Raw genomic sequence first — 10,315 nt, 5'->3', positions numbered from 1 at the left:
AAGTATTTGTTGCGAGCCGGATGAATCCTTGCCCATGGTGCTAAAAACATATTTCCATAATGGCCTTCTGTATCCTTCTGGAGAACAAACCTACTCTGTGGCAAGCCAGAGACCGCGGTGCAAGAGCCCCAGATGATCCGCTCAGCAGAACCCAGGAGAGACAGTCGTCTCTAGAGCGTAGGCTCAGCTCCTCTATACTGTAGCTATGAGGGCGCTCCCTCTCCAAGGAACGCTGTCCTCCCTGTATGACGGACCATCTCAGATTACACCGCCTCCTGACTCCACCTCCTATAGTTATCCCCACCTCTCTGCCTGCCTCCTTCACCGCAACCCAGAAAATGAAACGGATTGGGCGACATGAGCCTGCGAGCCTGTTTTGCATAAGACAAGCTCCAGCTGCGCCTTCATGAGCAGAAGCAGCTGCCCACAACTGTACAGATTTCCTTAACTACAGCACCACCCAGTCTCAAAGAAATCATACAAAGCCAAGCAATGCCAAATGACACCAAGATGTTATGCTGGTCAGTAACTTAAATGTGTAACGTACCATTGCTTGATTTCTTTGAGGCTTCTAATGCAAGAAGTGTTAGACTCCATATAGTACTTTCTACACTAATAAAGTAAATGAATAAGCTTGATAAAGTCTCTAGTCGTATCCTGAAATACATGATACCAGAGGGCTCCCTTGTCTGACAACAGCCATACCTAATATGACTGAAAACAGTCCAAGCTATCATTCCAACCATAGCCATACAACATACAAATAAGCCAGTCCTTTAAAAGGATATTTCTTAAATATATAACTTATTCTCCAACAATATTACCATAAGGCTGGAAGTAGACTATTCATCACCATGACAATGGAACTCAAACTTATGACATCACCACTTTGCTTGAAGTAATTCATTTAGACCACATTGGTGGCCCCACCCAATTTAAAAACAACCTATTCCAGCAGGGAACAAACTGTGGGTTGTGGAAAGCAGGACAATGCTTCCTGATCATAGCAATGCTATGAAAGATCTACAAATGGATTTTACTTGACAATACCAGACAACTTAAAATGCTAGTGTAATTGGTTCCAAAGAAATTTATGATCTTTCCCTACTACTTAACAGTATATAAAAAAGGAGGTATTACAACATGGATTCAGTCATTTGTTGTCACATCTCTCCAAAGAGACACAGAGTATGTCACGTCAATGGATATACAAGAGCTTCACTTCTGGCTAGAAGTTCTAATTTCAAGTGACCACCCAGAATCCACCACCAAAACCTGATGGGCTTAATTCCTAGATATAATAGTAACAGTATGACAGTAATGTTAGACCAGTGGGTGTCTGGAAACAATCAGGTGATTAAGAGCTTATGTGGAATGTATACCACTTGAGCTACCCTGCACTTTAGAAGTATCCACAGAACACTACAGGATAGCTGCAGTACACAATGCAGATGGATAACCAATTGTGTATACAAATGTAAACTGCTAGAGATATTATAGCCCACCAAATAAATGCATGGTTTATGTGTATAAATAGATAGCTATGAAAGGAATGCAAGTCATTCTGACAAGTTGTAATGAGTTATTCTTTTCAACTCTGATCTAGCTCCTGGACTAATTAGATTATAACAGTTAACTCTACTAAAGCTAAACCATAGCCCCTGAGAACACAAAATTAGACTGGGTCCTGAGACATTCAGGACACCGAGCCTAAAACGAAGATACTCCTGAGAGAGAAACACATTTTTTCATATTCTGAACTCCGCATGAAAATAATATGAATGAGAAAGAAAACCAAGTGCTACAGTTATTACTTCCACACTGCAGCCTTAAATTTGTACCAATGTCTCACACAAAGCTGGTTTTCTGCAAGAGCCGAAATCAGATCCTAGTCTCTGAACGGGCACCTCTGCTTTTTATACAGGGATAATACTGATCCATAAAGCAGTGAGGCCCAGACTGGTCACACAATATTAAAAGGAGAAACTGGAGAAAACCCTAATTATTAAAACTAGAAAAGTAACTTGGAAGATAGGAGAATATTTTCAAAATAGTAAACAAAGAAAGTAGTCCGACATAAGTAAAAACCCAGCAGTTGACCTAAGTACCGCAATATGCATTCTAAAAAGAAAGGAAAAGGTATGGGCTAAAAGAATAACCATCCCATGCACTTAAAATGCCACAGTTCATCCAGACAAAGAAGCTGGTAAAGGTTCACAAGTTATCTACTGATTTACCAATTCAGCCGCCTCAAAAATAGCTTTACGAGACAGAACTCGTTAGTAATAATACAGAAGAATAAAGAATAAAGAAACTTGCATTGAGGCATGTCACACTGAGAAATACTTCACCAAAAGACGGTTATACCTATATGGTAAACATGCACACAAGAAGTTCTAGTGTTTGAGGAACTAGATCTTGGTGACGTAGCAAAAATAGTCATTCTGCAAATACTAGAACAAACGCTGTGCAGCTTTGTTCTATATTTGCACCTATGCAGTGCTGACTATGCAACCCTCTATCCTTTCCTCATTAAATGTTCTCTAGTCAGAATCGAGTCCTTGCATTAACAAGACCATCTTTTCCCTACCCCAAATAACAAGGCACAAAACACCTGGCTCTTCAAGGCCTCCAGTAGCGCTGGGTTAAAAAAATAAAAATAAAAAATTCTTGATTCAAATCGATCTCATTTACATAATCCGATGCTGATTCATAAAATCCAGAGAAATATTTTAAAAGTCTATGCCTTTTACAGTTTGTGGCCTTTTCCAGAGGATTTTTGTAGCTTTAACCCACTTAGTCTTGCCTGCCCTGCCTTGCACAATGAGATCTGGCAGGTAAACACAGATAAATATGGAGGGAGCTACTCCACAGAAGGTAGGGCTGCACGATGTCACATCGTGATTATTTGGAATATTTGAATTTAATATTGTGCTATCTATAAAACAAAGACTAATCTATATCCAACTACTAATAGCATGTGTCAAATAAGTTGCAGCTGCTGTTGCAAGTTGAGTGAAGAGACAAACGTGCTGACAAATGCAACGTGATTAGAGGGTTTTAGATAACGGGTTTTAAAATTTTGTCAGTATGCCAGCTTTTCGGTACTATGCGGATGTTTACATACACCCACTCTTTGATATGCAGATTAATATTGTGCCAAAAATATTATTGAGGCATATAGAGATATCCAATAGTTAGTAATCTATAAATTCAGCATATCCATGTTGAATAAAGTTAAAATTGCAAAAAGTACCGCCATACCACAGACATCTTTTTACCTTGTTTATCCACAATATCTCATCTTTTAAAAGATTCTGTGGCTGCTGAACTGTCCCTTTCTTCACCTTCACTTCATTGGTTTACGTTCGAAAACAGTATCCTGTCGCGTGCTCAGCTCACAGAATTTAATAAACATTAGGATATGTCAAATTTATACAGATTACAAGTTTCGGGCGACAACTGATACTGAATCAAACTGAAAGGTATCATATGAATCAATTCAAGACCTTTATGAATCCGAATTGAATAAATTCGGAAAACCAGTGGCGATACCCAGCCCCAACCCCCAGCACAGGATTCTTGCTCACAAGACATGTCACACCAACCACAGTCAAAAGGTAACAGACTGTAATTCCATCCCTTCCACTAAACAAGCAGCCAAACTCATCACTGTTTCAAAAAGCCTTCTCTTTTTTACTACAAAATGACCGTACGTATACAGAAACATTCCTAGATCACTGAAAATGCTAAAAAAAAAACATAACATTACAACTTTGCAATTTTGGATTACAATTTTACAATCATTCGTCTTTGTAGATTAATAAAGTTTATAACACTTAACATGCATTTTTCATCAATAAAACTGTCTTTTGCTTTTTAGGAAAAATTTCTACTTATCCTTCCACAAACTAAAAGGCACCATAACAGGGAAGGTTGTAAAATTGTAAATATATTCAATATAAATGTATTCGGTACTGCACAACACAGCACAATGTACTCATGATCAGCGTAAGGCAAATGACGAGTCCTGCAGTTAACTTTAATTAGGACACCCATCACTGAGGGAATTGCAAAAGACCTCTTAAAATGTTTAGTACGTCTTTAATACACACAAAAAGACACAACAAACAACAATGCCAAACACTTCATAATGAGATTTAAATTTCCTCACGCAGTTGGATATCAGAATCAGAGAAGCAGATAAGAATTAAAATGTATATATTTAATATACATCCAACACATATATGGCTGTGAGCTATAAGAAATGTAGAACTAGATGAAGGACATTTATAAAACTGAAAGGAAAAAAATACTTTTTCATCTGACAAGACTGACATTTTTACATGAAATTGTTGGAGGCTGTTCAAAACTAATTACCAATTTTAAATTGTTTCAAATCACTTTCAGCCAGAGTGGACAGGGTACCTCTGGGGCTTATAGCATAACTTACAAACTTGCCAGTTTCCAGGCAAATTAAGTAACAGCTTTAATTTACCTCAAATCATTAGGGGTGTGTGTCTTTCCCTCTCAGACAATGCAAGATAAGTGTAGATACATGACCTCTACAAAGGGATACAATTAAACATGTGATGATTTGATAACTGTGTTTCGTATAAATGAACCTGACGACAACTGAAAGTCCACAGGCTGAATTAGTTATAAGTTCAGCTACGTAACAAGATGTACTAGATACAGCAAATTAAGTATGTGGGTCCCCCCAAATGAAGCACTATAATAGGTTTGTATAGGAGTCACCTCGATTCATTTCAAAGGTTACAGAAGTTCCACAAAATGCACACACAAGCTGCAAAATGAAAACAAGATGAGCTAGGTTGCCTGAATTTGGAATGTGGGTTCCTCCCCAGTAGATTCAGGAACAATTTCAATATAGGCCATCTCAACCCATTTATTTATTTTAAGAGTCATGAGTGACAACAATAAAAATCTGAAATACAATGAAAGCAGTAATCAGAAGAGTCATGTTTTAATAAAGTACTTTTCTTACATATCAATGCCTTAAACAACTTGTAAACCAATAAGTCAAAATGATAAATCAGGATATTTGTCTAAACCTCCAATTGATTCTCATATACAAATCCTTGGCACAGATGGCCATGTTGTTGCAGTGCTTTTGCTTGCCCTGATTCATTCACTGGAATATTTGCCTATCAAAATAATCATTCCTAAATTAAGTTTAGAACTGAAATAGATCCTGGAATTAAGTATATTTTATCATTCCTGTAAGAGCAATAATCTTGGAGTTTTATTTCAGGCCATTGCACTTCACAATATTCCCAGGAGTTTCAAAGAACAGATATTTTACTTTTGAACACAACTCTATAGTTTCAGTGGCTCATTTATGAAGCAACCAATATTATACTATGCCCAAGAGTCACAAGAACAGTTTCACTCTGAGGTCAATAAAAGCTCTCTGGGTGATTCAGAAGGCTAGCACAGCATGCAGCACAGGCAGACAGAAAGGACTGCCAAGTGAACGTCACCATCTTCAGTCACCAAAACTGTCAATCGGGCCTTTTATCAAGTCCAGGGAAACAGGCATTCCAGGTGGTGCCAGAAATTCAAATTTCGGTTTTACAGATGTATGCACATACTCTGGAACTGCAGCAATATAAAATATACAGTCACTGGCCACTTTAGTAGGTACACCAGGCAAATTCCAGACTGGACCTCCTTTTGCCATCAGAACTGCATTAAATGTCTGTGGCACAGATTCAAAAAGGTGCTTGAAACTTTCCTCAGTGACCTTGGTCCATGCTGACATGACGACATCACTGCAGATTTGTTGGCTGCACCTTCATTATGTGAATCTGCCGAACCACCACATCCCACAGGTGGTCAACTGGATTGAGATCTGATGTCTGATGACTGTAAAGGCCATCTGAGTACAGTGAACCGTCATGTTCAAGAAACCAGAGATATGAGCTTTGTGACAAGGCATGTTATCCTGGGTGGGTACGCTGTGGTCATAAAGTGATGGACATGGTCAGCAACAATACTCAGGTAGGCTGTAGCATTTAAATGACGCTCAGTTAGTACTTAGGGACCGAAAGTGTGCCTAGAAAATATCCCCCACACCATTACACCACCAGCAGCCTGAACTGTTCATAAAAGGCAGGATGGATCCACGCTTTCATGTTACGCCAATTTCTGACCCGACCATCTGAATATCGCAGCCAAAACTGAGACTCATCTGACCGTCAGTGCTTTCCAATATTCCTTTGTCCAATTTTGGTGAGCCTGTGCCCACTGTAGCCTCAGTTTCTGTTCTTATCTGACAGGAGTGGTGCTGGTGTGGTCCTCTCCTGCTGAAGCCCATCTGCTTCAAGGTTTGGTGTGCTGTGCATTCAGAGATGCTCTTCTGCATACCTTGGTTGTACCAAGTGGTTATTTGGAATTACTGTTGCTTTTCTATCAGCTTTAAGCAGTCTGGCCATTCTTCTCTGACCTCTGCCACCAACAAGGCATTTTTGCCCAGAGAACCACCATTGACCAGAAGTTGTTTTTTCTTTTTGGCCCATTCTCTGTAAACCCTAGAGATTGTTGTATGGGATAATTGCAGTAGATCAACAGTTTCTAAAATACTCATACCAGTCCATCGGGCACCAACAACCATGCCATGTTCAAAATCACTTAAATTACCTTTCTTCCCCATTCTGGGTTTTAACGTGAACATCAACTGAAGCTCCTAATATATACAGCACTTTGCACTTGCCAACCTGCCATCGATTCACTCAAGGACACTTCAATGGGGTCAAGAGGAACCAGGGATCGAACTTGCAACCCTCCAGTTGCCGAACAATAGCACTACCTCCTGCGCCACCATCTTCCTCGTTTGCAACTACGTTTCCAATGTAATGGACAGTCACTGTATGCGGAAATTAAATCACTAGCTATACACTGTAATTGCTTTAATTGTTTCTTAATTCCACCCACAAAGGAAAATATTATATATGGGCAAGCATCACAGAAGAAAATAGGACTTGTTATATTTAAACAATGACTAATGCAGATCAGGTTTTCACCCACCAATCTAATCTTTTTTGACCTTGTCAAGACAGATATCTTAGTTTTGCTCAGTCCGTTTCTGTGAGTGATGCTGGTGTTCAAGAGGTAGCAGTCAATCTAGATGAGACTATCAACCAGCACCGATCAATAACTCAAACTGAACCTAATGATCAGTGTTAACGAACTAAATTATTTCCAGTTATACTAGTATTTGGCAATTTCATTACGCTACAGCGTTCCCAGTATGCATTCCAGTAGCACTAAAAAAATAATTGTAAACACTAACTATTACATGATATTTGTAAGTTTTATTAAGAACTTCCCCTAAACTTATACCATACACCACACACGCAGAATTTTACTTCATCCGCCATGTTGGTAATGAGCATAGAAAAATCAAAACAGCCGGCAAGAGCAGTCGGTGCAACAATGAGGTTTTCTAACCGGGGTTGAGGAAATTACCTAGCAAGCACACTGCCAGCCCAAGGTATTATATGGTCTTCACAAAGTGGATGCTGTACGTGGTGAAACGTAGCACCGGTAACATTACTTTCGGGGTTCATTGTATCTAGTAAACAATGCAGGCACGAAACTATCGGTTTCTCCAGCTAGTCGGCTTTTTATAACTACAACAAGCTCCGGGATCCAGCACACAAATGAGCCTTCGCTGCAGACAGATGCACGTACATTCTGCATAAACTACAATAGTTAAAGAATCTCTGAAATCTTGTTCTGCCGTTCAACATTTCGCACTGAAATTATGCAATTAGTCTTTAAATGCGCTTTAAAATCTGTACCAGTACCGGGCGTACAGTAAGTAGTCAATTCATACACGTTTCCAAGCGCGTTGCAGCCCATGGTTACATAGGCCGCTGTTGGAAAACAGGGAAGGGGCTTTTCTATGAGTATAGTCCGGCACAGACGGAAGGAGCTGTATAGCGAAAGCCCAGCATCACAGTACCTCACACTGACCTTATCTGTGACCACCAACACCATCCAGATAATTATTCACCAGCGAAATCCAGAAGGGTACCGAGATCCCCCAGAGTCACTTATACGACTGCTTAGCAAGCTAGCAACCTCGTCAGTCAACCAGCTCGCAAACTCATGAACTCTGAGAGTCACCGATACAGTACAAAACGAATCTTTAATTCTGACCTATGGGTGGGTTAATTTTTTACTTATCACTGTAATGAATTATAGCTACAGAGTCGGACTTTAGCTGTTCAGCCATACACAAGCAGGCATTTAGCAGAGCGGCTAGCAATGTAGCCCGCTTGTTCTCGGTGGAAACGCAACGCTGTCTCGTGTTTTTCTGACACGTCGACTTGACAAAATACACAAACAAGAGGCCCAGGCTTACCTCGAAAACCGTGTTAGTGTTCGTTTCGGCGAGGATTACACTTCACCCTTCGCTCGTTTCGTATTTCGGTTTCGACATTCACCCCTTAGACACCGCCGCCGTCACTATCGGTCTCGCGCGCACGGCCGTCGAGAGTCTTTTCCGCGTGAGGGGGCGCGCGCTGCAGGACATGCGAAGTCACCGGCACCTTTTCTAACTTAACCCCCGTGGCACGAACTGACAAGCAAGGGCATATTCTTTAGCAGTGCAACTGAATGTTGAATGAAAAAATGCATGTATACGTGCTGTGACCCTCATCAGGACAACCAGTCTGAACGGCAGGATAGTGAAATGATCGTCCTGTTCTGCTGTAATCGTACACGTTTCTCAATTGTAAACTGCTGCAATTTCTGTTAAAACTGACTTATCTGAGAAATGCCTGGATTCTATAGGCCGCCTTACAAATTCTGCATTTTCCATTGTCGGAATATCTATTTAAAACTTAGTTAATTATTAACATGCTGAAAACCACGAGGCTCATGACCTATCCATGGATCCTCACAACGTGAACTACCAGAGTCTCTTTGTCTATTCGAGTATGTGGGTATGGTTACACAGCGTCGGCAGATAGTGTGCAAGGTGGCATGTTACTTAAGATGCCCATGGACTATGGTATGGAGAAGTGCCCATGATATTAGTTCTGTCGGCATCAAAGTGACTTGTAGGGTAGGATTCCCTATGATAGAATGGTTTCAGGTCCCTGAAAACTAACGCGATACCTCATTGAATTCATGCAGTCCTGGCTGCAAAACGGAAATCCAGCAGTCACACAATATAGTTGTTCACAACCCCTAATTCTTTATGATATGTTAACAGCAGAAGATTGACAAGGGGCTTGAAGTGTCCCATTCATGAACCAAGAGCTAATTTGTTTTTAAACATTTCATTTACTATCTGCATTCCCACTTTCTAATGTTAAGCCTTTTTGATCTGCAAAGGAGTGGATGTATGGCTGTGTCAAGATCCCTTTTTTACATTTATGTTTCATCTTGTCCTGGGTGCTTACAAAAAAAGTAATTAAAATGTGAGAAGATAATGACATATTCTCCTGGGGCTATGGAATGTCTGAGTTATTGAATTTCACACAAGTGAAGCTAAACGTGATGAAAAGGCCTGAAGCATGAGTTCGAACCAAAGCGTCATCCTGATTCATGTCTGGTGCTGCATGTCCCAAGCCAGCTGTTGGCCGTTACTGTTCTGGCGAACCGAACATTCAACAAAGCTAATTTTTCAGACTGGGCCTCTGTCTAGGATCTCACTTGTGTATCATTGATGATGTCATAAATTGATTACTTGTGTTCGGATCGCATTGGATTTGGAGGATATTTGTTTCATGAGACAAAGACCTCATGCATCCATCCATCCAACCACTTATCCTATTTAGGGTCGCGGGGGGTCCGGAGCCTGTCCTGGAGGATAAGGCCTCAAGGCAGGGAACAACCCAGGATGGAACACCTACTCATTGTAGGACACATGCACACCTTCAGGCAGTTTGGTAGCTCCAATTAACCTCAGCATGTTTTTGGACTGTGGGGGGAAACTGGAGTACCCAGAGGAAACCCCACGATGACATGGGGGGAACATTAAAGGTCCACCCACATTCAGGGACGGATTATGGGTTGTGTGGCCCCTGGGCAAAACGTTCGCGAGGGCCCCCCACCACCACAACCACCACAATTCAAGGGCCCTTGGCAGCCAAACGCCCTCCCTATATGGTCAGGGGCCCTTGTAGGCAGAGGATCAAAGAATGTAGGCCCTCTAAAATAGACAAACGAAAATACATTGTTGATAAACATTGCAAATTGTTTTGGGCTAAGGGCCCCATGGGCCCCCTGCACCCCGAGGGCCCCTGGGCAGCGGCCCCGCTGGCCCGGTCCGTAATCC

General features: G+C 41.0%; 1 protein-coding gene across 2 annotated transcripts in view; it reads right to left on the bottom strand.

The window, feature by feature from the left end:
• Window positions 1–8,549, bottom strand: part of siah1 (siah E3 ubiquitin protein ligase 1) — a 15,289-nt gene extending 6,740 nt beyond the window's left edge. Inside the window, exon 1 of one of the 2 annotated variants that reach the window (XM_048972669.1) lies at window positions 8,393–8,549. The gene's annotated coding sequence lies outside the window, so the exon portion shown is untranslated. Of the gene's footprint in view, window positions 254–8,392 lie in introns of those variants that run through there. The other variant, XM_048972668.1, reaches the window with a different exon arrangement.
• Between the last annotated feature and the right edge of the window lie 1,766 nt (window positions 8,550–10,315).

The sequence above is a fragment of the Brienomyrus brachyistius genome, chromosome 13 (assembly GCF_023856365.1).
Source record: "Brienomyrus brachyistius isolate T26 chromosome 13, BBRACH_0.4, whole genome shotgun sequence".
NCBI lineage: Eukaryota > Metazoa > Chordata > Actinopteri > Osteoglossiformes > Mormyridae > Brienomyrus > Brienomyrus brachyistius.
This window is presented reverse-complemented; position numbering and strand designations above follow the sequence as displayed.